The sequence below is a fragment of the Apodemus sylvaticus genome, chromosome 23 (genome assembly GCF_947179515.1).
Source record: "Apodemus sylvaticus chromosome 23, mApoSyl1.1, whole genome shotgun sequence".
Lineage (NCBI taxonomy): Eukaryota > Metazoa > Chordata > Mammalia > Rodentia > Muridae > Apodemus > Apodemus sylvaticus.
In genome coordinates this window covers 32,418,358-32,445,827 of record NC_067494.1, presented here as the reverse complement: position 1 = coordinate 32,445,827, position 27,470 = coordinate 32,418,358, and the positions used below count along the sequence as shown (strand labels likewise).

The 27,470-nt window shown below is 44.8% G+C and overlaps 1 non-coding gene and 1 pseudogene across 1 annotated transcript; one reads left to right on the top strand and one right to left on the bottom strand.

Annotated features, from left to right (window-relative positions):
• The first annotated feature begins 131 nt into the window (after positions 1-131).
• LOC127674204 (sperm motility kinase 4A-like) lies at positions 132-27,454 on the top strand (annotated as a pseudogene).
• LOC127674280 (U6 spliceosomal RNA) lies at positions 18,769-18,874 on the bottom strand. The gene has a single exon (XR_007975331.1). It is a non-coding gene; the product is annotated as a U6 spliceosomal RNA (small nuclear RNA).
• Positions 27,455-27,470: the final 16 nt, after the last annotated feature.

Sequence of the window (27,470 nt, the reverse complement as noted above, 5' to 3'; positions counted from 1 at the left end):
CCAAATCTCAGCAGTCAGCGTCCTGGCGCCTCACCCCGCCATGCCTAGCCTTTGGGATCCTTTCTAGTCCTCCTCTTCCTCTTGGTTCTGATCCTGACTCCAGTCCCTGATATGCCTGGGGCTTTGGGAGCATGGAGAGCTGGGACTGCGAGTCCCTGGACAGCACCAACAGTGGCTTGGGGCCAGAGGAAGGTGAGCACTGAGCCAGTTACCAATTGTACTCGGGGTGGGGTGGGGTGGGCTGGGGTAACGATGCGAGCTGAACCTGGTCAAAGCCACCTTTACTTCCCACCCCAGCCCGGAAAAAAACCAGATTACCCCAGTGTAGAAGGCAAGAGTATGGGGCAGAAACTGCGGCACAGAGTGGGAAGAAAAACTGCTTGCTGAGCAAATCTGCACCTCCCCCGCCTGTCCAGCTCCTGTGGAAGGCGCTCTAACACCCTGTGTTCCCTGTGTTCTCTCTTCCAGACTCCTCATCCCTGGATGGGGTGTCCCTGCCCCTTGATGTAATTTTTTTTGCCTTGGTCCAAATGAGAGAGGGGTAGCAGTAGGGAAGAAAGAGAAGACTATGTGTTAAACCCTTGTCAGCCAGTAACAATATGCAGATATTAATATGTGGAAAAAATAAGTCCTTCCTAGTGAGCCAAGGTGATATTTACTGTGGTCAATCTCTGTAATTGTCCAATTTTTGTTGTTATAGCCCAATATTCAAGTCTGGATAATATGTGAACCATTGGGGTCTATTTATCTGACTGTTTCAGAAATTTAGGGTCATGGTGTCATCCTAGCTTGGTTCCTATGAGCCTCTGATGTCATCATAATGGCAGAAGCACATACCAGAGCAGTCACTTATCAGGAAGCCAAAGAAGTGGTGGTGATTGGCAATGTTCTTTTATAACAGCTGTTGGATAGAGAGAGCTTGGGCCTATGAAATCTAGTCCCTTCTGTAGGTAATGACCCCACGATCCCTCATCATTGCTGTAGTCCCAAAGCTCTCACCACATCAAAGCCACCACCATGGAGAACAGTCTCTCAGCCTGTGAGCCCCTGGGAGACACCCAGACATGGCAGTGCCTCTGACAGAGGCCTAAGAACACCCGTCACCAGCCTAGGTGAATATACATGACTGGGCAATAAGCAGGTGATATTTCAGAGCATCATTGAGCAGCACAGGTCTCATATTATAGGCAAAACAGACGCAACTGGCCTTGGATTTGAGCTGTGTTTCCGTACCCAGTGAACATCTGTGTAGCTTTCTAGAATCTATAAAAAGAAACCCAAGCCCCAGCCTAGCTGTTTTGATATTGAGTGAAGTTCTACATAACTTAGTTCAAAATCATGGCTCCTGTCTGACACATGAGAATTTTTTCCGGGTATATAGCTTTCTGAATAGACACAGTCACTCCCTGAAGGAGGTTTCTGTCCAGCAATAGCAATGGTGAAATCGCTCAGTGGCTGGGAAAGAGAAAGGAAGCAATTGCAGCTGAAGTTGGGGTACCCAGGGCTTACCTAGGGGGTTCCCACAAGACGGGCCTTAGACAAAGCTTGAGAGAGCTACTGACCACAGAGCCGAGGTCATTGAGTATCACCTGGTCACCGCCATCACACGGTCCTCCTATTCATTGTCTCAAAATGACAGCATCTGCCCTAAGGTCAGGAAGCTCCAGCAGTATGTTTAAGAATCCCTGTTCATTTCTCAGATGAAAACAGATGCTAACCGTTAAAACACAATGTCTTGTGTTTAACACATAATGTTAAAAAGGATAAGAACACAGGGAGCAATGCTGGAGATATTCCCAACTCAGGAGTTATGAGTGCTGGCTGATTTTGCAGATCACCTGTCTGGGTGCTAAGTGCAACACCAATAGGGCAGCTCACAAGGTCCTGTAACTTTAGTTCTGGGGAACCCCATGCCCTGTACTGGGCTCTGAGGGTACACGTGTGGTGCACACTCATACATAGGCAAACCTTCATAAAATAGCAATAACTCTAAACACACTAGCATTTAGGAAACTGAGACTGGAGAATCACGTTGATTTTAAGACAAACCTGAGTTAGAGACTGAGATCCTGTCTCAAAAAAAAAAAAAAAAAAAAAAAAAAAAAAAAAGAATAAAAAGAAGAAAGAAAGAAAGAAGAAAACCTAAAACAAAATGAAAGATGAGGTGAACGAAAGGAAAGACAATCACACACAATATTTGCCATCTGCTTAAAGCCCTACAAAGCTTCACATGGGACAGGAATGTCCTTTCCTCCTTTCTGTTCTCTCCCCCTTTCTCCTTCCTTCTCTCATTTTTTCTCTCATTCCTCTTGTTCTGCCTTTCTCCATTCCTCTCTCCTTCCTTCCTTCCCCTTCTTCCATCTCCCCTCCTGACCCTCCCCATCCCCATCCCTTTTCTACAATTCCCTCTACTCCCCTTTCCTTCCCCCTCCCCTGCCCTCTCCTCATCCTCCTCTCCTCCCCATCCTCCTTCCTCTATCCCCCTTTCCTCCCCTTCTCCTTTCTCCCCCTCTCTTTTCTCCCCCTCCCCTCTCTCCCATCCTTCTCCCCTCTACTCCCTTCTCTCCCAACCCTCTCCCCTTGGCCCCTCCCCTCCCCTCTGCCTTCCCTCCCTGTCCCCCTCCCTCCTGTCACAGCAGTGCACTCAGAGCTCTTCAGAAGCCATGTCCCTGGCTCAGAAGCTGGTTTTAAGATGACCTCAACCTCCCTGCTGTCTTCTGTGTTCTTGCTTCTACTCAACTCCAGTGTCCTTCCAGTACATATGTAATTTTCTTTGCCTTCTCAGGGTCTCTCTTTTTCTGCAAGTCCCTTGTAATGTTTCCTGGACTGACAGGGAATAGAGGCACACAGAATGTAGAACAGGCCAGGAATGATCTTCTCATGTTTGCCAACCTTTCTGTTCTGTGCCCATCTACCTGTAGGGCAGATGGGTGGCAGAGAACAGGAAATGGTGGCTATTTCAGAGTGTTCAGGTGACATAGGTGATGCTACTCAGCCACTAAATGTGGACACCATAGAGAAGCTGAGGTCAGAGAGAGATCATTCTCTGTGTGTCTAGGCTACTTGTTTTCAAAGGCAGTCTGCTATCACCCTGCATCCTTCACAATCGTCATCTGCATCCTGGCTTTGTTGAACTTTTCTTGCCCTGAAGTTCATCCAGAGCACAGAGGCTTTACTTAGGAGGAACAACACATGGGAATCCTGCATGGTAGTTAGCTGAGTGGAACCTGGAAAGAGGTTTGGTTGGCAGATTATGGAACCTGCTTCCTTCCAGCTAGGAGACCTGAAGCCAGGTGTGAGCTCTGAGCCTCTGGTTGACAGCCTTGCTGGCACTAGAGCAGAGGCGTGGTCTGGCGCGTTCTCGGAGAGTTACCCGGGCAAAGACCATTGGATGAGCAGTCGATTTTAATATTTCCCGTTTCAGGCTAGTCTTTCTCATGGAACTTCACCCATGCCTTTATTCTCTTGTTCACCTTTCTAATAATGTCTGTAATTAATCCCGGTTCCTCTTCAGTCTGGCTATTTCTGAAATTCTTTTCTGCCCAGAGTCCCATATCCCCGTCTGGTTTGTTTCAAGGACTAAGAAGATTACAGCAGTCTTCAAGCAGCTGCGCAGGGAGTCTGCCTGGAGCTGAGGGTCTGTCCATTCACAGCTGAAACTCAGGACTTTTTGTTTCCCACTGCAACACAGAACACAGGACACTTTACAGGGAGTATATAAGACTGAGTTCAAAAGCTCTGGGTCTAGGGTGTGAAGCAACAGGGCAGTGCTTGTCTAATAGGCACCAGGCTCAGGATTGGATCTGCAACACCAGAACTCTTTTAAGTTGCTCTGTAGCTCTTATCTGTAAAATCCATATTATCTATTATAATGCATATAATTCTCTCCTTTGCCCTTGGGTGTGTTGAGGGCAGAATTATGGGTACTAGCTGTTCTGCATAATATTAATATTGTCCAAATGATTATGGTGACACCAAGTAGGGACACCAGAACAAGGACACCTAAGAACACACTGGATTCTCCATGATTCTCCATGAACTTAGGACACTCCCCACAGATCTGGGTGGGTGCACACTGATGTAGACAGGCAGAGAGAGAGAGAGAGAGAGAGAGAGAGAGAGAGAGAGAGAGAGAGAGAGAGAGAATGTACTAGCCACTGAGAAAGCATTTGCTGTGTTCATTAGCTCTACAGCTTTGTCTCTGCTACCTGAATATTTTCTTTTGCCTTTGGCTGGGATTTTAGTAAAAAAAAAAAAAAAACCCAAAACAAAAAAGAACAACAACAACAACAACAACAACAACATCAAAACCCTTGAATTTCTCTTTCTGTTGTTCTAGGTTTTTTTTTCTGTGTTAGCATGGATATCACACTGAAAAATGCTAAAATCCCACCACTCCTATATAAATGGCATGTATTACTGTGGTTCTTGCAGCCCTGACCAATTTCTCCAGGTACTGGTGTCAGAGAAGGACATCTCTGTGCACATGAGCCTTGGTGGCACTGCTGTTTAGAGTCATGTGACTTGGCCTCTCTCACATCTTGGAAGAAGCCAAGTTCAAATTGAATTTTGTGATTGTGCACAGGTCTCTTTATTTCTTGGTGAGACTCTGAACTCCCTTAACTCAGTCTTCATTTGTGGGAGTTAGTGAGTTTCTTCCTTATGTTTGAAGAAAAGTTTTATTAGGGAACCATAGTTCATAAAGAGTGCTTGTTTTGTTGTTTTATATATAATACTGGGTATACTCACCCATTCTGTGTATCTCTCTGTGTGTGAATGTGTGAGAGTGAGTTTGTGTGAGTGTTTTTAATAGTGTGTGAATGTGTGTAAGCATGTGTGTATGTATGTGTGAGAATATGAGTATGTAATAGTGTGAGAGTGTGTGTTTGTGTAATGTATGAATGTGTGTGAGAAAGTGTGTATATGTGTGTGGATGTTGTAATAGTGTGTGAATGTGTTTGTGTGTGCGTGTGTATAAGAGAGAGACAGAGAGATAGAGACAGACAGAGACAAGGGAGAATGAAACAAGCTATTATGTGTATGTTCATTGATATGCTCACCATATGTGTAGACGTTGGAGGACGTTTGTGTCAGACCTTAGCTACTTCCTTGTGTGAAACTAGGTTTGTGGCTCAATACTGTATATGCCAGGCTACCTGGCCCACAACTCCCAGGCATTTTGCTGTCTGTCTTGCTTTTCCTACTTCCTAGGTGTATGTGCTCTACGACTGCAGGTGTTTAAGTGCTTATCGTTCACAAGCATTCACATTCAGGCCCTCCCACGTTGCAGGGCACGTGTTCTAACCACTTGTCTATTTCCAAGACTCCTCCCAGGTTTTGGATGAGAATCAGACACCTTGGACATTATGAGAAATGCATCTGTCATTCTAATGTTTGTAAATAAGCTGCCTTATTACATTTCATGAGCAGTGTTGGGGTTCAGGAAACAGCCCACAAGCCACTCATCCACCACGGTCATGCAGGGATAGTTTATTGGACACATACCCTGGTACTGGTCACTCAAGGATGCAGGTCAGACTCGGGAGTTGAGACTGCAACCCTGACTGCTTCCCAGAAAATGCTTATAAAAGCAACCATAAAAGCTCATACACACATGCAGGGAATCTTGCCAGGCAGCTGGGTGGTTGGTTCAGGTTCAAGCTTATTCTTGCTAACTATAGGAAGCAATTCTAACTGACCTTAGTTATGGTTGTCCCTAAAGAAGGGCAAGGGTCAGAACACCAGAACATAGAACTTATTGGGATGTGCAGTTAATGGTTAGCCAGGCGCAAGAAAGGTCCTCTGTAATAATGTAAGATGGCTGGGTGCAGGTTTAAAATGAAATGGCTATGGTAATGTCAGAATGGCTGGTGCCACCTAGGTCATTTTTAATTTTTTATTTATATATTTTTATTTCTTAATGTCTACTATTTATTTGAAAAAAAAATGAACCTTTGCATTCTGTTACAGATTGTCTATTTTCTTTTTTTAATAATTTTTATTTTCAATATTCTTTGTTTACATTCAATATAATTTTCCCTTTCCCAGGGATAAGTACCCTAAGCCCTCTTCCCTCCACACATTCCCCTATCAACCCCCTCCTACTTCTCTGTCCTGGTATTCCCCTACAATGCTGGAACAAGCATTTTCAGGACCAGGGACCTCTCTTTCCTCCTTCTTGAGAGTCATTTGATATGTGAATTGTATCTTAGGTATTCAGAGATTCTGAGCTAATATCCACTTATCAGTGACAATATTCCATGTGTGTTCTTTTGTGAATAGGTTTTAATTGCTGAGTAGTATTCTATTGTGTAAATATACCACATTTTCTGTATCCATTCCTCCATTGAGGGACTTCTGGGTTCTTTCCAGGTTCTGGCTATTATAAATAGGGCTGTTATGAACATAGTGGAGCATGTGTCCTTATTACATGCAGGGGAATCTTCTGGGTATATGCCCAGAAGTGATATTGCAGGGTCATCTGGAAGTGTTATGCCTAGTTTTCTGAGGAACAGCCATACTGATTCCCAGAGTGGTTGTACCAACTTGCATTCCCACCAGCAGTGGAGGAGTGTTCCTCTTTCTCCACATCCTCACCAACACCTGTCTCCTGAGTTTTTAATCTTAGCCATTCTGAAGGGTATAAGGTGAAATTTCAGGGTTGTTTTGATTTGCATTTCCCTAGTGACTAAAGATGCTGAACATTTTTTAAGGTGCTTCTCAGCCATTTGAAGTTCTTCAGGTGAAAATTCTTTGTTTAGCTCTGTACCCCATTTTTAATAGGGTTATTTGGCTCTCTGGAGTCTAACTTTGTGAGTTCTTTGTATATATTTGATATTTGTCCTCTGTCAGATACAGGGTTGGTAAAACTTCTCAAATTCATCTGGAATAACAAAAAACCCAGGATAGCTAAAACTATTCTCAACAGTAAATGAACTTCTGGGGGAATCAGTATCCCAGATCTCAGGCAGTACTACAGAGCAATAATGTTAAAAACTGCATGGTATTGGTACAGTGACAGACAGGTAGATCAATGGAATAGGACTGAAGACCCAGAAATGAACCCACACACCTATGGTCACTTGATCTTTGACAAAGGAGCTGAACCCATCCAGTGGAAAAAAAGATAGCCTTTTCAACAAATGGTACTGGCTCAACTGGAGGTCAGCTTGCAGAAGAATAAAAATGATCCATTCTAATCTCCTTGTACTAAGCTCAACTCCAAGTGGATCAAGGATCTCCTCATAAAACGAGACACACTGAAACTAATAGAAAAGAAACTGGGGAAGACCCTTGAGGACATGGGCAGAGGGGAAAAGTTCCTGAATAGAACAGCAATGGCTTATTCTCTAAGATCAAGAATGGACAAATGGGACATCATAAAATTACAAAGTTTTTGTAAGGCAAAGGACACTGTCAAGTGGACAAAACAGTAACCAAAAAAATGGGAAAGGATCTTTGCCACCTAGATCTTAACAAGTAGAACATTGTTTTTTTTTTTTTTGTTGTTGTTGTTAAGCTGTAACATCATCTGGGACACATTAGTTTGAATGCATGGTGACACCCAGAGTGTAGGCATGAGGACTTTAAAGCAGAAGGTGCAGCAATCATTATAACCAGAGTCCTAAGGACAGCAAAACATCCTACCTGCTTTGATTTCTAAAAGCCTAATGTCAGTCTCCATAGCCCACCTAGGCCATTGCCTTGGAGTCCCTCCCAGCCCTGTCAGGACAGGTCCTGCTCTGACCTCATGAGGAGGGAGTATGCTGCCATCCAGCTAGCATATGGATTTTGCTTTTGATTTGTTTGTGTGTGAGCTTATGTATTCGTGACTAGATCAATGTGTGTTTGGGAGGAGTGTTACTTGAGTGTGTGTGTGTGTGTGTGTTTGTATGTATATAGAATGTGTGTGTTGTGTTTTAAGTTTACTTGTGTGTGAGTACCTATTTGTGTGTTTGTGTAGGGATACCTGTGGGTGCGTTTGAGTGCACCTGTGTGTTTGTGTTGGTGTGTGTGAGAGTGTGTGTGAAAGTGTTGTGTGTGAGAGAGAGTGTGCATGTGCACGAGTGTGTTTTAGGTGCATGTGTGGAAGGTATGAGAACACCTGTGTAAGGGATAGTGTTGAGGCGTTTAGTTAGCTTGGCCATTGTTTCTAAGCTAAGATACCTACCTTATTTTTTTGTAAAGATTATTTATGTATTTATTTATTCACCTTATGACCCGTCCAGCAGGTCCAAATATTCCAGAGACCCGAAGAGATGCTACCTGAGGGTCATAAGGGTAGGGGAGAAAGAAGGAAGACAGGCAAAGGGGGGTTCAATTGTTGAGGCTTCGTTTAATGTTTTGGGGTACACAGGTTTTAAGCTCTCAAAGGAAGAGCTCTTCTCAAGGCAAGAAAAAAGGAGGGAGGGGCAATCTTATCAGTTTCAGTGGGAAGAGATAAGCGTCCTCAGGTGGAGACATCTGATGTTTGCATAGTCTGGAGCACCCTGCAGTTATCTCAGGACGTCCTTCCACCAGCAATCATGGGAGAGGCTCTTCTTTTTTTACTCAGGACCTTTGCCCTGTCAGCCCTCCGGGCCAAAGTGAGGATCTCTAATGGCTTCCCACATTTCCTCCCTTTCCTTATATTAAAAGTGGAAAGGTCTGGGCAGAAATACTGGGCAAGGGGGCCAGACCGAAAATGTGTAGCCGTCTCTTGTCTTAGGATCGACCTCTCTTATCCCTCAGCCTTACCCGTCGTAGGGTTACCTTGTCATCCTCAAGGCCCCATGTCTTAGGTTGGTCAGGGGATGGAGGAAGTTGCCCGTCCTTAAGACGGCTACCTTGGGTCAGCTCCCCCTTCAGACAAGCCCAGGGATGAATAAGTGGGAGCCAAACAGAGTCTCACAAAAGGAGTTTATTGAAATTGAGCGATCTGTGTCAGGTGCTGCGGTTGTTTCTGGGAGCTGTCTTGTCCCCCGGGTCCAGCATTTCTCCTGTGTCTAGCCGATGATACTGTACGGAGACATAATTCTTGGGTAGGGTAGAATCTATTCGTGATTTAATGAAGCGGGTTAATCATTGAAAAGCCCAGGGACCAAAGGAGATTAACAGTAATAACCCTAAGAAAGGTCCTAGAATAGAAGGTAGTAGGGTGGAAAACCACAGGGACGTGGAGAACCAATTTTTATACCAAGACTCCTGTTGTTCTCGTTCGCTTATGCTTTTCTCTAGACTCTCTTTTACTCTCCTCAGACTGTTATCTACCAGTCCTGTCTTGTCTACATAAACACAGCATTCTTCCCTTAAGGCTGCGCAAAATCCTCCCTGCAGCAAGAAGAGCAAATCAAGACCTCTCCTAAACTGTAATACTACTTCTGATAAGGAGGCAACAGTAGTCTTTTAAATTGGCTAAACCATCTCTGAGTTCACCCAGGTCCTTATCAATGGCAGCACTAAGTAAATGATATTGTTGTAGATTCTGTTGAGAGGTAACAAGTGAGGCGATGCCTGTTCCTGTTCCGGCTGCCCTTAATCCTAGAATAACAGCAAGGGTGATAACCGTAATAGGTTCTCTCTTCCCACTATGGGGCATCTCAATGTTATCATCCCAGAAGTTTAAAAGGTCTCTTGGTTCATGAACGCTGGAAGTATTTGTACTAGCACGCAATAATCGTGATGCTGTATGAATTCAGGTATTATAATACAGGTAGTCAATCCTGAGGAACACGCCAAATAGGTATAATTTGGGGCTAGCAAATACGCATAATGATTGTCAATAGTTACGGTATGGTTGCATATCTCTAACAATTGTTGAGGGGGGAGCATATGTTTTCCCAGAACACAGCTTCCTACCCTGGATACCTCTGTGAGGGTGAATCCTAAGAAATTTTCATTTAAACCCTCAGAATCATTGGTATATGTAAAATTTCCAAAAAGAGCAACACCCTCGTAGAATGGAGGAGAGGCCAAAAAACATATCCAGCATTCTACATATTTAGATGAATTAGCTTCCTGTTCCTTAAGAAGCAAAGCAGAGGCAGATGCACTAAGGGTGGAAAGAATTACTGAGATGACTGCACGGAGCCCCGGGGGGATGCTGGGTTGGAACAAAGTAGTCAAGGAAGAATTTTGTGAAGCCCGTGTGGCTGATGGATTCCTAGGCTCTGGGGCTTCTCTGAGTGATGAGGGGGCAAAATTAAGTAATTGATGATTAAGTCCAATGGAGGCTTGATATATATAGGGTAATGTCTTTTCCAACTGCATTTTAAAGGAAAGACATGGGTGTCTGCCTGCTCTATAGGTACATAGGCCCCACTCAGCTCCTCATGAAGCTTCTCAGGCAAATTTCTCTCCCTGGCCTGTAGAGGTTATTTGTAAAGGTATTACACCAGGACCTGAATGAGGTCCCAAGAAGAAGAGGGATTCCAATAGATATCAGCTGTGGTCTCACAGCCCCAAGAGGCACAAAAGTATTTGTCATGGCAACCACATTTCTGTCCTAAGGATTGTTCTCGGTGGCCTCCAGGGCAAACATAATTGTTCCTGCACCAAACTTAGGGCAGCCTGAACCTTTTCATTAGGCATGGACCACTGATCGATCCAGACTGGGTCGTTTGATTTCCAAGATATTTTATCACCCTGTAGTGCAGGGGGATCAGCAGTCTTTATGAAAAAGGTCCGCATCCAAGCCTTTCCTATCTGTATTAGGGGTGGGAGCCAGGGGTTCTGTTATTCCTTGTTCACATTTGCCCAATCCTTTTCCAGGGAGGAACCCCATTTTTAACACTTGATTTGTAATAATTTCATTAGGACTGCACATCATCATTTCCATTTGGGACAGAATATCTCTCCCCCAAAGGTTAACAGGGAGTCCAGGTACTACAAATGGCCTAACTGTTCTTGTATTCTTTTCCTTATCCCTCTAACCTAGAAGCCTTGAACTTTGTAATGTATCTTGTGACTGTCCTATTCCCTTTAAATGTGTAGCCGTGGCCTCAAGAAGCCAAGCTGAAGGCTAGTGCTTGGAGGAAAGCACTGTTGTGTTGGCCCCAGTATCCAATAGGCCATGAAACTGTTTGCCTTCTAGCCATAGCGTCATCATGGGCCTCTCCTCGGTCAGCTTCTGAATTCAGTAGATATCAGAAGAACCAGGGGAGGAAGAGCCACACCTTTCTCCTTTGTGGGGAAAATGTCCTATTAAAGGACGGAGCAATGCTTGTGCAATGTGTTGTCCAGCTCTGAGTGTTACTGGGCCCCTTGTGGCAGGGGCAAGAAACTTGATCTCTCCTGAACAGTCAGCATCTATTATAGAAGGGAGTATAATAAGGCCTTAAAGGGAGCTTGAAGCTCGTCCAATTATCAAGAAAAACATACCAGAAGGTGGGGCCCCAAACTTTCTAGATTCTATAATAACAGTCCCTTCCTCGGGGGTTATAACCCGGGTGATAGATGAACATAGGTCTAATCCTGCACTTCCTGGTGTTGCCCTAGATAAGGCATTGGCACTGGTGTCTGCTCCTGTATTTGGGGGTATGCTGTGGCCTAAGAGTAAGGGCCCCAATGTTGGGCCCTCAGCCCGTTTCCCAGGAACGCTGTAAGGGCTTGACCATGGGCGTCGGTCCTAGAATGGCATTTGTTAGTCCAGTGTCTGCCTCTTTTACAGAGGGGACAGATTCCCGGAGGGGCAGGTTTTATGGTTCCTTAGCCAAGGGCAGGATCTGGTGTCTGCCTAGGAGCCCTGCATTCTCTTGCAAAATGAGCAGGCTGTCCACATTGAAAGCATGTCTTGCTCCTGGGGTGATTGGGGTCTCCTGTCTTTTGAAAGACAGCCCCAATAGCCAAACTAATGGATTTAGATACCTGCTGTGTAAAGGGGTCCACCTCATTACAGAGCTTAATTATTCCTGAGATATCAAGGTCTTTAGTTTTGCCCTGTAGCGCTACTCTGCATGCAGGGTTGGTGTTCTCAAGGGTGAGCTGTCTAACAAGAAGCCCTTCATTTTCATTTTGACCTAGGATCCTTTCTGCCGCTTCCTGCAATCTCCCCACAAATTAAGCATAGGGCCCTTGGGCTCCCTGAATTATTTTGGTTAAGGGGGTAGTGACTGCCCCTGCGGCAGGGACCACTCTCCAAGCAGACAAGGTGGCTTGCACTGTCTGAGCAAGGATACCAGGGGATAGCCCCCGTTGCTTTTCCTCGGAAGTGAATGCACCCCTTCCACACAGCTTATCTGTTGTCCAGGAGGCAGTTTTACTCAAGGTTTTTTTCTATTTCTAGCAGCAAGGTTCTCTGCTCTGTCAATGAATTCTGATTTCCAAGTTAAGTATGGTCCTCTGCTGAGGATGGATTGCACCACTTTAATCCATTCACTAGGTATAAGATATCCATACCCCGAGAGCCCTTCTAAAATGGACATGGTAAAGGGTGCATTCATGCCGTAATTGTTTTACACCTGAATGTAATTCCTTAATGCTCTTAAATTTAAGTTTTTTGTACATGGGGCACAAGGTCTCATAGTCCCCTTGGTCAGATTCTTCTCCCTCAGAGTCCTCAGCAACCTTATCATAGTCTTGTCCTCCCTCAGTTTCTTGGTCCTCATCTCTGTCTCCCCCTTGATTAAGACTGGTGCTGTCTGGCTCGGGTTCATCTTTGGTTTGCCTATCACGGGCTTTATTCATGACTGGGAAGGTTAGTTTAGGCTAATGTTTCTTCCAGGGCGGTCTTCTGTTAGGGGAATCTTGTCCTCTTCTCATAGTTTCTTGTAAGTTCTGAATTTCTAAAGAAAGGTCTCCTAATTCTTGTTGCAAATGTAAGACCTGCCTGAGCCCAATAATTTGCGCCTGGAGCATAGCTTTTGTTTGAGTTAATCCTTCAACCACTGCGATTGGCAGAGGAGCAGGAGGGACCAACAGCATCTGAGGTAGGTATGGTGGCGGCCAAGCAAATCTGGGTCTTTGTGTGAAAAAGACTTGAGGTTCTCGGCTTGCATCACCATACCTTTCCTCTTTGTACCTGGCAGCTTCCTCCTCTAACTCAGCCTCGGAGGCTGGGTCTAATTTTGAGTCTGAGAAGCAGCACAGGCTGCCCTTGTCTGAAGTTTCATTTTGCCCTTTTGAAAACTCCTTAAGAGAAGGGTATATACTTCTAGGAATTTTGGGATCCTCTAGGGATTTCATAACCTTGGGAGGATGGACCTCCCTGTCCTCAGGCATATCTATAATCACAGAGGGACATGGAGAGCACAGCTCACCCTTGCCACCTTCGCTTTTGCATGACGGCAGTCTTGAGGCTTGCAGAAAGTTGCCAGCAACAGCTAACAGACAGGCACTTTCTCCTCCATTCTCAGCATCTATTATTATGTCCCGTATAAGGCCCCAGTAACTAAAAAATGCATCAGACACTGGTTCACCTGTTTTCAAAATCCTATTAATCTCTTTACCAACCCTATTCCACGTTAGCGGGTGAATGTCAGGTCCACTTAAAACCAACCAAGGGCATTTTTTATCAATAAAACAAAAGAACATAATTAAATCTTTTTTCTTAACTCTTATTCCTCCCTCCCTCAGTGACTGCTTGATTTCTTCTATTAAAAAAAAAAAGCTTATTTTGATAGTTGTTTCCCCATGACATTCAGACGACAATTGTTCGGCCACTCACCTGCCCCTCCAGCGACTCACGAGCGATGAGGTCTGTGGGGTCCAACTTTCCCCAGGTTTTCTCCTCAGTTGTCCAGTAGTTGACCTTACTTCGGGTCACTAGGACCCATCCAGCAGGTCCAGTTATTCCAGTATCCTGAAGAGGTGCTACCTGAGGGTTAAAGTGGGGGGAAGAAGGAAGCCAGGCAAAGGGGGTTCAATTGTCGAGGCTAGTTTAATGTTCCGGGGTACACAGGTTTTAGGCTCTCAGAGGAAGAGCTCTTCTCAAGGCAAGAATAAAGGAAGGAGGGGCAATCTTAGCAGTTTCTGCAGGAAGAGATAAGGTTCCTCAGGTGGAGACATCTGATGCTTGCATAGTCTGGAGCACCCAACAGTTATCTCAGGACTTCCTTCCACCAGCAATCATGGGAGAGGCTCTTCTTTGTTTTACTCAGGACCTTTGCCCTGTCAGTCCTCCGGGCTGAAGTGGGGATCTCTAATGGCTTCCCAAAACCCTCCAACCCAATCATAGCCCCCCCTCACTCCTCTCCTCCTAGTTCCACCTTGTACAGAGCCATATTGGGGCAGTCATGCACATGGTTTGAGTTTGACATTAGTCAAGGACAATCCCTGGCTTTGGGCAGGAATCTGCCATTAGGACATAATAGGGAAGTAGGTTAAAGCAGGAATTTTTATCCTTGGGTGGAGTGCTAAGAATGTACTTGACTATGGTCAAGGTTAACTTCTCCCAGATAGCCAGGATCCTGCTCCACCTAGGGTGGAGTGCTTGAAGTAAAGGTTAAGTTCATTGTTCCTCCAGGAATTCCTGAATTAAGCAGGTGACCCACCCAGCTGCCAGAGCATTCAAGACAACAACCTCCAAGAGAAGCTAGACAACTTCCACCAGAACTCAGCCTGGAGTCTAGGGGGGAAGGGTTTGCCCAAACTGTTAAAAGGTCTGGTACCATTAAAGTTTCCGGTTTTGATCAATGAATATTGTCTTAGCCCTTTTTCTTTTTGTCCCTTCCCTATCCATCCCTCAGTTTCTGTTCCAGCAACACACTTCGTAATAGCTGCAGGCAGCTATGGAATCCAACACCACCTCACATGCCCCTCCTGCTATATTACCTCTCCTTCTCAGAGAAAGGTAGGCTGACTCTTGGGTACCATCCTGTGCCTGGACATCTAGTCCTAGTAGGACTAAGCCTCTCCTCTACCGCTGAGGCCAGGAAAGGCAGCCTAGCTAGGGGAAATAGATCCAAAGACAGGCAACAATGTATGAGACAGCTGCATTCATTAGGGTACACCCCTGAAGATGAGATGCATATCTTCCTTTTTTTTCCCTACCTTTTAGGTAGCATTTATACTTTGTTGCCCCAAATGAGTTTGGGAGTGAAGAATCAGAAAACCTCAGACCTGAGTCCAACCTTTTTGGCACAGAGAGTTTCCACTCTCAGTATGTAATTGTAAAGACCATCGGCCATGAAAGCTGTTCCAATGTCAAGCTGGCGTACCACTGCCTCACAGGCACCCCGTTTGCTGTCAAAATGATTCATAAGAGAGAACGCTGGTTCCATCCTATCACATCAGAGGTGGAGATCATGATGACTTTGAATCACCCCAACATCATCTCTCTCTTCCAAGTAATTGAGACAGAGAAGAGAGTATACCTCATCATGGAGTTGTGTGAGCGTAAATCACTTTACCACCATATACGAGAGGCTGGCCACATGCAGGAGGATGACACCTGGGATATATTCAAACAAATGTTAAGTGCCATGAGCTATTGCCATGACCAAGGTATAGTTCATAGGGACTTGAAACCAGGCAAAATCATGATAGACATCAATGGACGAATAAAAATTATTGACCCAAGTGAAGCCAGAAGAGCAGCTGAGCTATCAGTGTGGGACTTTCCCATTTGCACCTGAGCTCCTCCTTGGCAAACCATACGATGGCCCCAAGATTGATGTTTGGACCCTGGGAGTTGTCCTGTATTTTATGAGCACTAGCAGAATTCCATTTGATGCTCCCAACTTTAATTAGAGCTGCAAAGACAGGTTGGGTCAGGGAAGTATCCTGTCCACTCTCCCCTATCAAGAGAACTCCAGGACTTGATTAGGCTTTTACTGACAGCAAACCCAAAAGTCTCTGAACTTATGAGGCATCCTTAGATCACAGAAGATCCCCAGGTGTTCACACATCCTTGTGAGGAACTGCCCCCACTCAGGCCAGACCTGGCCATTATAAAAGCGATGGGACACCTTGGATTCAGAGAACAAGACATAAAAGATTCTTTATTTCAGAAAAAATACAACCAGGCCATGGCCTGTTATTGTTTCCTGAAACAACAGGCTGTTCATGAATGTGACAGCCTGACCCGTTCTAAGACCATGAATCCACTGAGGACACCTTTACCTTCCCCTGATGATCCTGATACTTTTCAAAATTGAACTAAGTTGGAGAGAAAAACAACGAGCATTACTCTGGTCATCATCCACTAGTGAAATGTCTGTCCCTAGAGAGAGAAGAGCAAGAAGTGTCAGTTGGCCTGGTGTCCTTCCCTGCAGGACACTCCAGAGAACACCCACAATGTGCCAAGCCCACATAAGTTCTAGTAGTGTGCCCTGCATTTCCTCCATACACTTTGGAGCCAAGAATAGCCAGAGCAATGAAAGCACAGCAGACCACCCCACCACCTCAGCAAAGGATATGTCAGAACCCTGCAGGGGCTTACCCAGAGGGTTTACGTGGTGGGCCAGGAAGATGGGAAGAACCCTCCTGAGTCTGTATTTCTGTATTCCAATGCAATACAGATCTCGTCTGAGGCAGAAAAGACTTCCCACAAAAATGAAACACTGGGAAGGCCTGTTAAGAAAAACTTCAGGCCCAGCCCAGATATATTTGTGAACAAGAATGTATCTATTTTATTTGTGTCTGTGTCGGGATTGTTTTGTTTGTTTGTTTGTTTTGTTTTTATGTTTTTTTTTTTTTTGGTTTTTTTGCTTTTTTCAAGACAGGGTTTCCCTGTGTAGCCCTGGCTGTCCTGAAACTCACTTTGTAGACCAGACTCGCCTCGAATTCAGAAATCCTCCTGCCTCTGCCTCCCAACTGCTGGGATTAAACGTGTGCACAATCATTGCCCAGTGATCATGTCTCTGTCAACTGGAATATTATACTTCTGTCTATGTATATGATATGATGCATGGGGATTCTAGGTCTAGACACTGTGGGATGATGTTTAAACAGATCTAGCATGCCATAAGGCATCTATAATGAGTATCTGGCACATTGCACTAGAAGGAGACAACAGGAAGGTACTGACCATGCTAGGAAGAGGAAGTAGGTGAAGGAAGAGGAGGAGATTCTGAGGGAGGGGAGGATTGGATGGAGTGGGAACTAGGAGATGGGGGGAGGAAGGTTCAGAGGAGGTGGCAGCTTGGGGAGCAGTGTGGAGCAGGGTAACCACAGCTGGAGAGATGCCCTGTGCAGCTGAGTTTCTCAGTCCCTCACACATGTGTTGTTGCATTTTAGAAGATCACCAGAGGATGCCCGATGCTACCATCCTACAGCCACAGTGTTGGAGAGGACACAAGTGTAGACATGGACCTCAGGAGGAGCCTAGTGGAAAGTCATCATGTTCTGGGTCTGTTAGCTTCAATCAGTGCCCTGATTCCAGCCAGGAGGAAGGAAGCAAATGAAGATATCCCAGGTTGTCCGAGGCCATCGCAAAGTCATCACTATTCAGAGCAGGGGCTGAAAGCCTGTCCAAAGCTGGTAGTGACAGGAGCCCCTCTGTCTACCCAGGTTCACATCAGACACCTCCACCACGTGCATGTTCCTGCCTCACTCTTAGTAGAAGATATAAGGCTTCTTGATATGTTTGTCATAACTCTGAGAATTAAATCGATGTTTGTGTAAGACAAACTTGGAGATGTCCCTGCATCTTCTTTACATAGGAAAATTGGCCCTGCGATGTTCTGGTGTTCAAAAGCCCCAGGAAGACAAAGTTCAGGCCCCAATTCACCAAATCATTAAAAGTGCCTTTGAAGGGACCAAGATTTCAGGTACCTGAAGGGGGAAGTATAGAACCTAAGTATGGACTTTCTTCTGGACCCAGCAAGCATTCTCAGAAGTACCATGGAGAACATTAGGTACCATCAGCTTGACCCACTTCTACAGAGGCAAGCATGGTAACCCTGGGAATTCCACATGCAGATGAAGCATGGGTTGGTTCCCAGGGTTGTGAGGAGCCACAGGTCCATCCTGACCCACAGGGTAATAATTGCATGAGACAAGGTGTTCACTCTCACTGTTGTAACATTTTCCCCTTAGATCCACTGAACAGTGTGATTCCCTTATGTCTGATTGCAGGCAAGTGTCCTTTAGTGAACAAGTCAGATCTGGGTAGAAGGAGAATGTGTGTTGGGAGAGAGAAAAGATGTTTTCTGTGAGAGGACAATCTCTAGTGACACAGACCAGATGTGCTCTGCCTGTGACATCACCTAACAAGGCCAACTCTGAGCCCTATCATACCTGGTAGATTCCCAGTGCCTAGAGAACCTCATCTCACTGGCACTGAAGCCATTCCTGTGTCTACCTGTCACTGATGGCTCTCAGATTCCTGAGCTGTCCTTACACCATCTTTCCACTTGTCCCAGTATTAAGCACTTGGCTTCTTTATGTCACCAATCTCTTTAGGAAGCACCCTTCTCTAAACTGCACTCTTTACCTCATATAGATTCTGTCTCAGAAGCTCTCAGTGAGCAGATGTGTGGCACATGTGTTTGTCTGTGCCTTCGTGCCTGTTCATGTGTTATGTGTGCACATGTGTGATTATATATGTGTGTTTGTGCACGTATACATACAAACATATAGGCATGTGCATAGTGTGTGTGTGTATGTGTGTGTATGTGTGTGTGTGTGTGTGTGTGTGTGTGTATGATGTTTGCCAACATATATTACACTAGGAGTACCCTCTAGTCTGCCTCCAATCAGAATCCTCAGTCCTATCACTCTGGTCATTCTCCTGGCCTTCTAGGTTTTTCTCCTGCCTCTCCACATATATGATTCTGTCTCCCTTTTTCCCTCCCACTCCTCTCTCCTAATCAGGTCTCTACCTCTCCCTGCCTCTGGTGATTATTTGGTAAAATCATGGTATGCTTTGTGGATTTCCATGTCATCCTTTTCCAGGGGTCATGCTATTCTTTTCCTTATTGTTACATTTTAGTTTATGCGCTGCTGAAGCAAGTACCACATCCTGATTTTATGGAGGTATTTTCTGAATTGAACCTCCCTTCTCTCAAAAAACTGTAGCTTCTTTCTAGTCAGCCTAAAGCTATCCAGCACACCAAGCTTAGGGAATGAGTACCACTAAGTAAGAGTATTTGCTGTAGCTTTGGGTCACAACTTTGTCAGGTTGAAAACCCCATGCAGGCACCATTGCAAGCTCTTTCATGTACATCCATAACTTTATGACTAACTCTTAGTGATGTGCAATTTTCACTTTAGAATTGAAAGAAGGGTTTTGCTGAATTTTTCCAACCTAATTGCCCAGTAAAAGAAATCTCAAGTCAAACAGTATCACTACAAGCTGTAAGCTTATATTGGGAGGATCTCCCAGTAAACGACTCTATTCTCATCTACATCATCCCATATCACTTGGGGTTTCTCCAGGACAGGAGCTTCTCTTCCTTGTCTTTGACAATCCTCCATAGTTCCTCCCCCTTCCTCATTGATCCTTTTCTCCTCCCAGTAACTCTCAGGTCCTCCTCCTTCCTCCTACCCAATCATTGGCTCTAGCCTTTAATTGAAAAGTTAAGTGGGGAGAAGGTTCACAAGGCACATGTGTGCATGATTAACTACACCTCTGCATCCCCTCCCAGGAGTTTAATTAGCATCGAAATACAAGCCCTGGGCTCTCTACAAGTTAGTTGCTCTGGGAACCAATTGAACCAGAACACAAAAGTCAGAGGAAGCATTAAGTGCTTCCATTTGGATGAATGGAGTTATGATAGTAGAGCAGGCCTATCAGACTTCAGGAGGGACTAAAATGTACCCATTACTTTTATTCCAGGGAATGTTCTGTTTACAGAGTTGAGAGCATTCCCCTGGTATATATTTCTTGGCCTACACATAGTCCTTGACCTGTGACTGATTGTCAGTTGACCTGGCTAGGGCCCTTTAGTTGTAATCTGCAATGGTTTGCTTCTATATGTTCAGGGACTGAAGCATGGAAAGCAATGCCATCACAGCACGGGGGTGGGGTTACCATTGAAGAGGAGCCAATCCTTATATGTGGGATCATTATGGGTAACATTCAAAACCTCAAACTCACGAGACCTTCGGGGATGCTGTTTTATTACCAGAAAGATTCACTGACTGAGGTTGAGGCACCTGCTCAGTTAAAGCTCTAGGTTACTGTGCAGAAAACGCTGGTCTCAATCTGATCCCTAGCACAGTGCAAACCACGCTTCAACATGCACACCTGTAATCCCAGCCCTCCACAAAATTCATTTTCTAGGCTAGCCTGGGATACATGAGACCCTGTCTCAAAAAATAAAGACAATGATTAAAGGAAGGGGGGTGGCTCACATAGCCCATGATGATGCCTGTTGGATAAATGGACAAATTTGAATAAACCCTTTTTCCTTTTCTAACTGGTCCAAATTGGTCAGGGTTTCTTTTGTTTATTACCATTCAGGAAGGCTGAGATGTAGCCACTTAGAAGCACAGCTGTACCTAGCATGCTCAAAGCACTGGGTTCACCCTAGCATGAAAAAAATGGTGACAGAAACCTGTCCATACTCTATGCTCAACAGGCCCAGCCTAGCATGGAGAATGGGGGCCTTCCTGGTCAATTGATTTTTTTTCTCCTTTCTCCCTGGTAGCAGGAAGATTCACTCACACAGGCCCCAGCCCTCTCCACCTCTGTGAAAGGCATAGCATGAAGATGTCTCCTGATCTTGTGGAAGCTTTTCATCTTCCCACCCTGTTGGATGTCACCTAGCAAATGGCAAGTCTCCATGTCAGGAGAGAACTCTAGCTCTTAGGCCTGTGAGCTCCAGAAGCAAGCACAGTGTAAGACCCCCCCAAAAACTGAGGGTGTCCCAGTGCCCCACACCCCGGAAGGCGACACCCAAATCACTCATGAGAAATGGTCTCGATGCAATAACATGAGGATTTCTTTATTCCAGAATTCTGGGTTCCACAGCCGAACAAATCTCAGGGTTAGAGGACTGTGGATCACGGGTGCCAAATTGCAACAGCTTTTATAAGTTTACGACAAAGCCCGTGAATGACAAACCAATCATTTATTAGCATGGAGACCCCGAGAAATGCGAGTCAATCGATTTGTACCAATCCATAGTTTTTAGGCCCATCAGTTTAAATTATCGGAGCCAATGGACCAATTAGTTTCCTATTTTCTTGAATATCTATAGCTATGTGAACTCCTGCATAGGGGTAATGGCTTAAGTATACAGAAGCAAAATAAGCTTAGCCCATTTCCAGTTACCTTATGGGGCTATGATCACCTATTCAAGGCCTTTATGCTAGGTCTAAACAAAGTGCAGGCTCTGGAATGTGACCTTTTACCTAGTTTCTAACATAGTGAGATAGCATTTTAAACTTCTGACTTCTTGGGGTCATTGGAGTTAGGCTGTATTTTCTATCCTTTCAATAGCACTCTAGTTTGCAGCTGTCTTCAACTGTGTTTTTAATCTGAGCCTACCCCACTTCCCCTGTGATGGAGGGGGATGTCCATAAATGTGCTCTAAGGAGTGGGTCTCCCATCTGTAAAATGAGGGTGCATGGGGAAGACCTTGGATTTCTGTCCATCTGTAGTTCTAAGACCTGGCTTGTTATAAAGTCAGGCTTTTAATTTTAATTTTCAAAATATCAGGGGTAGGAGCTATGCTGTGCTGCTCATACCTTTAATGCAGGCACTAGGAATGCAAAGGCAAGAGAATCTATGTGAGTTCAAGGCCAGTCAGCCATGAGACTCAGTGAAAAAAAAAGTTGGTAGTGGGGGTGGGGCTGGAAAGGACAATGGCCTGACTTCCCTGACAAGTGTCCTGTGTCAGAAGCAAACCTGCTCTTAGCAATGAGTGCTTGCCTATCAGATCTGGTTTGATTCCTGCCTGCTGGTCCAAAGAGTCTCTGTAAGTTTAGTCTTTTCTTCTATCAGGGTCCCAGTGCATACATTAATGAAGCTTTTAAACAAACAAACAAACAAACAAACAAACAAACAAACAAACAAGTGTAGTCCATCTGAATCTCCTCCCACCTTAAATAATCCCTTACAGCCCTCCAGCATGGCTGCCAGGCTAGAGTTCCTGTTGCCTCTCCTGAATGATGAAACCCCTGATTGGCTATTGCATTTGGGCTTTTCCAAAGACCTAGGTCCTGGGTTCCACTGAATTGAATTCTCCTGCCTCTCCCACCCACTGCTTTTTTCCACTGAAACAAAACATGAGAGGAACTCAAGTCCCTGCGGATGCCTGGGACTCTGCCACAGAGGTTTTGGGAGGCACTGGTCTTGCAGTGTTCTGACCCCTAGGGCCTGCAGGTAAGTCACTGTGTCCATTTGATGTGAACCCTTCTTCCCTGACCATGGCCCAGGAGCAATGAATCAGAGTCTGTGAACTCTAACTCCTACAAAATCCCTCTGGAAGAGGACAACCTGTCATTGGCAAGCACTGATGTTCTTTGAAGCCACACCCTGCTCCCCTGGGACTGTAGAGTAACAGGAACACTGATGAAGAGACCCAGAGCAGATGGTTCTGTGTTGTCTTTGGACCAGTTACCAGAAGTGCATCGCTTGTTGCCAGCAAAGAAGGCCTGGGAGCTGCTGCTTGCTGGTTCTAGTGATCACGCCAGGCAGGGAGTAGGTGAGAGAGGGTTCTAAGGGACAGGTCAATGGTTGGCACCAGTTCTCTCACCCTTCAAGAGGTAGAGAGGTAGAGTGCTCTTATCTGCAATCTTGTCTGACCACACTAGCTGGAGAGTGTCCCTCCAGGTTTGATGAGCTGGGTTTGTAGAAAGATATTGTGTACATTTGGTTTTGTCATGGAATATCTTGGTTTCTCCATCTATTTTGATTGAGTGTTTTGCTGGGTATAGTAGTCTTGGCTGACATTTGTGTTCTCTTAGAATCTGCATGAGATCTGCCCAGGATCTTCTAGCTTTCATGGTCTCTGGTAAGAAGTGTGGTATAATTCTGATAGGTCTTCCTTTATATGTTACTTGCCCTTTTTCTGTTACTGCCTTTAATATTCTTTCTTTGTTTAATAATTTGGGGTTTTGATTATTATGTGACGGGAGGTATTTCTGTTCTGTTCCAGTCTATTTGGAGTTCTATAGGCTTCTTGTATATTCATGGGAATTTCTCTCTTTAGGTTAGGGAAGTTTTCTTGCATAATTTTGTTGAAGATATTGGCTGGCCCTTTAAGTTGTAAATCATAAGTCTCATCTATACCTATAATCCTTAGGTTTGGTCTTCTCATTGTGTCCTGGATTTCCTGGAGGTTTTGGGTCACAAGCTTCTTGCGTTTTTTCTTTTCTTTGACTGTTGAGGCAGTCCGTGGTTTCTCTGGTGTCTTCGGCATCTGAGATTCTTTCTTTTACATCTTGTATTCTGTTGTTGATATTTGATTCTATGGCCCCTGATTTCTTCCCAAAATTTTCTATCTCCAAAGTTGTCTCTCTTTGTGATTTCTTAGTTGTTTCTACTTCTGTTTTTAGATCCTGGATGGTTTTGCTTAGTTCCTTCACTTGTTTGTTTGTGTTTTCCTGTAATTCTTTAAGAGATTTTTGTGTTTCCTCTTTCATGACTTCTGCCTGTTGACTCAATTTCTCCTGCATTTCTTTAAGTGATTTTTGCATGTCCTCTTTATTTGCTTCTATCTGTTGAGCTATATTCTCCTGAATTTCTTCCAGTGATTTTTTTTTGTTTCCATTGTAAGGGCTTCTAACTTATTCATGTTCCCCTGTATTTCCTTAAGAGATTTATTTGTGTCCTTCTTGTGTTCCTCTAACAGCATCATGACCAGTGATTTTAAATCCAAATCTTGTTTTTCTGGCGTGTTCGGGTATCCAGGACTTCCTGTTGTTGAAGAATTGGATTCAGATGCTGCTATATTGCCCTGATTTCTGTTACTAACATTTCTACATTTGCCTTTTGCAATCTGGTTAACTCTGGTGTTAGATGGTCTTATTGTCACTGGCTGTTACTTGAACAACTTGAGAACCTGTAAGGCTATTTCCACACCGCTAGATGACAGGGTTTCCCCTGGTACAGATTGCTGATGTGCTGTCCTACTCTTGGGTGCAGTTGCAGCCCTGGTGTGTCATCCTTCAAGGAATGCTATACTATGGTTGTCTCTGTGAACTTGGTGCTGCTTGTTTGCTTGTCAGGGAGCAAAGATGGTGGCTGCTTCAGGGACCTTTTCCAAGGGTTGATCACTCTGCAGGCAAATGCCCCCTGACAGGGTTGGGACACAGAAGGCCCACAGAGCTGCCCAGGCCCTGGGTACAGGGAAAAGCCTGACAGGCTGAGACCCAAGGGATGTTAGCCTCGGGCTATGTCTGCATACCCTGTGTTGTCTGTTAGATATCTCTGATAATCAATGCTTATATTCAAAGTAAATAAGGCTTCCAGTCAACTATCTTAATGTAAACTCTAAAAACAAATGCAAGATAAATAAAAGATAAAAAGGTAAGACAAGAAAATCCAAAAGTAGGAAGCATGGATACACTAGAAAAGAAAACCAGAGAAGGAGAAACAATTCAGAGCAGACACTGGTCCTTTATCCTTGGAGTCCCTGCCCTCACTAAGACATCCATGGTCAAGGAAGGGTCAGCGGGACCCAAGTCAGCAAATGTGGTGCACCACATGGAGAAAATGAAGGGCAGAGTTCCATGAGCCCTCAACAAATGCAGAAACAGGAAATGATCAAAACTCAGCACACTCTGATGAAATCTGTCAGTGAAGTAAGTATGCGAAGCATGTCTCCCCCCCCCCACACACACACTTACTTACATGACTTTATGTAACACAGCTCACAGCATAGTTAAAGCTGAAGAGCTGAGCCAGGAAGGCTCACGGCTTGGACTTGACACGGCATTAGTGTCCTAGCTAGAGTCATTGGCCCAGGAAAAAGAATTGAAATGCACCTAGACTGGAAATGAAGAGGTTAGGGAGTCCCTCCTTCTGTATGACATGACAGTAAAGTTAGAAAATGCTGAAGAGCCCTGCAAATCGAAACCAGGAGTAATATATCAAATACAGAGTTATAGAATTTAAAAACTCAGCAAGCAAAACATAATCACACTCTAGTGTATTTCCACACACTAATAACCTATGTTCAGAAAATTAAGGGAACTGTTTCGCTGTCAGTAACATCAAAAAGAATGAAATACTTCCAAATAAACTAAGCTGAGGGGCAGAAGGTCTGGGTTTGTAAAGCTGTCAACAAAGAAAAGACATTGCAGGGGAAACATCCTGCCTTCAGTGATTACAAGGAATATTGGTATAATTGTTTGATTGTCTTACTAATCAAAGTCACTGATTGATTGTATGTAATTGCTATTAAATTCCTAATAGTATTCTCCATGGTGGGGGGGGGCACCCATGTTCATACTGAAATATGACAGCCTTCAAAGTGTCAACATCGTTCTTCAGCTTTAGATACTGACTGCGTATGAATGACTTGTTCATATGTAGATCTGTGCACCACTGTGTTAAGGATGTTTGTGAACTAACAGCTGGACCCACAAACCCAATGGCCTATAAGCAACTACCTGAAAACAGCTTTGAGCAGTCTAGGAGGAAGCTCAAAGGACAGAGAAAGTGAGAGAATGTTTCAGCAGTGTTTCCACAGGACAGACATGCACCCCTCAGCCAGGGAGATCAGCCTCAGCACCCTGGAGAGACAGATGGTCTGAGTTCCCTGCAGGAAGGTCCCAAGGCAGTGTGTGAGGAGAGTGCACTGCACAGTGGGTCTGTCAGACTCATCAGTGTCTCATCCTGTACAGTCAAGCACTGAGCATCTCAAGTTCTTTACCTGGAATAACCCACCAGTTAGATGGCACCAGTGACTCTTCACCCAAAGTTAATCACTGTCTTATATATTCACTCACCCGACACTCCAACACATATACACACAATTCAGACACACTCATACACACACTCATACACAACACACAACACACAACCACATCCACACACATACAAACACATGCACTTGAGAGCAGATTCACAAATTTGTCCTGAGGGCCTGATGTAACAGTGGTGGATAAATACATGGGCCTGATGGGCCAGCTGTGGACAATTTATTTCCTGTGCAAATGAAGTTACAAGTCATCAAAAAGGCACTTCTAAGGGAAAAGTAATCTCTTGGGAAATGTCTCCAGAGTTCAAGGACATTTAGGATTAAGAGCTGGGGAGAGCAGGGGTTCTCTGTGCGCGAATGATCACCACAGAGAGCTGAGGCTAGTGAAAGACCCTGTGTCCTAAAGCAAACTGCATGGAAACTGGATCCACACACAAGGTTAATCTCTGACCTGTAAGTGCATAGGTGTGCACGCATGCACACATAATCACACACACACACACACACACACACACACACACACACACACACACACTTTCACCCTCATACACACACCCTCTTACACACACATACTCACACCCACTTATTTTCTCATACACACACACCCTCATACTCACACACACACACACACACACACACTCACACATTCACATATACACCTTTAGGAACCTAGAGTATAGCTGCGAAAGCAGACTAAAAATGTGATTCAAACAAGTTTTGCCAGGAATCTGGACATTTCCTATGCAGAAGCCTGTTCTAGAGCATGAAGAAAAGGGTTCATTCATTTTTAACTACCGTACATGAGTGTTTTATCTGTGTGTGATGCCATTATATATGTGCAGTTCCCATGGAGGCCAGAAGCTTGCGTCTATTTTGCTGGAGCCACTGATACAGAAGGTTTTGAGACACCAGGCATGGTGGAAGGGACCCTTAATCCCAGCATCTAGAGGCAGAGGCAGGGATATCTGAGTTCTAGGCCAGCCTGGCCTACACAGCAAGTTCTAGAACAGTGAGGGATACACATAGAAACTATATCTCAAAAAAAAAAGTAAAGTAAGGAAAAAAGAAAAAAAGAAAAGAAAAGCAAAGCAAAGCAAAGCAAAGCAAAGAAAAGAAAAGAAAAGAAAAGAAAAGAAAAGAAAAGAAAAGAAAAGAAAAGAAAAGAAAAGAAAAGAAAAGCAAACCTTGGGGATGGCAGCTGCCAGGTGAGCACTGGGAATCCAACCTGGCTCCTCCAAAGGAGCAGTTGGGCTCTTACCCTCTGAGCATCCCTTCAGTCCCCAGAAGATGCTTTAAATGGAAGAAGCTATTGGATTGAAGAACTTTCCACAGACTTTTAGATGCCAGTGTCACAGAGCTAAGGAGAAAAGAAAACTATCTCCACCAGAGAGTGAGCAAGAGAATGTGGGGGTGGAGGAAGAAGACAGTGCAGGCTCCACGGAGGCAGAGCCCAGGAGTAATGGGAGGAGGGAACGAATGACCCTCAGGGACAGGGGTTAGGGGTGCTGATGACTGGGACAGGTCACCCAGGGAACTGACCCAGGCTGTCCTCAGACCCTTCATAAGATGTGTTTCCTTGCTGTAGTGTGAAGAGGCTCCAGGGAAGTCATGAGAACTCATCTGGAGCAGCCGCCGCCCCTTCTGTCATCCTCAAGCACAGGCAACATCATGCTGCCGACATAGAGTGTCCAGGCCTTCCCACTCTGTGCCAATCTCTGTGATTCACCCATAACATGG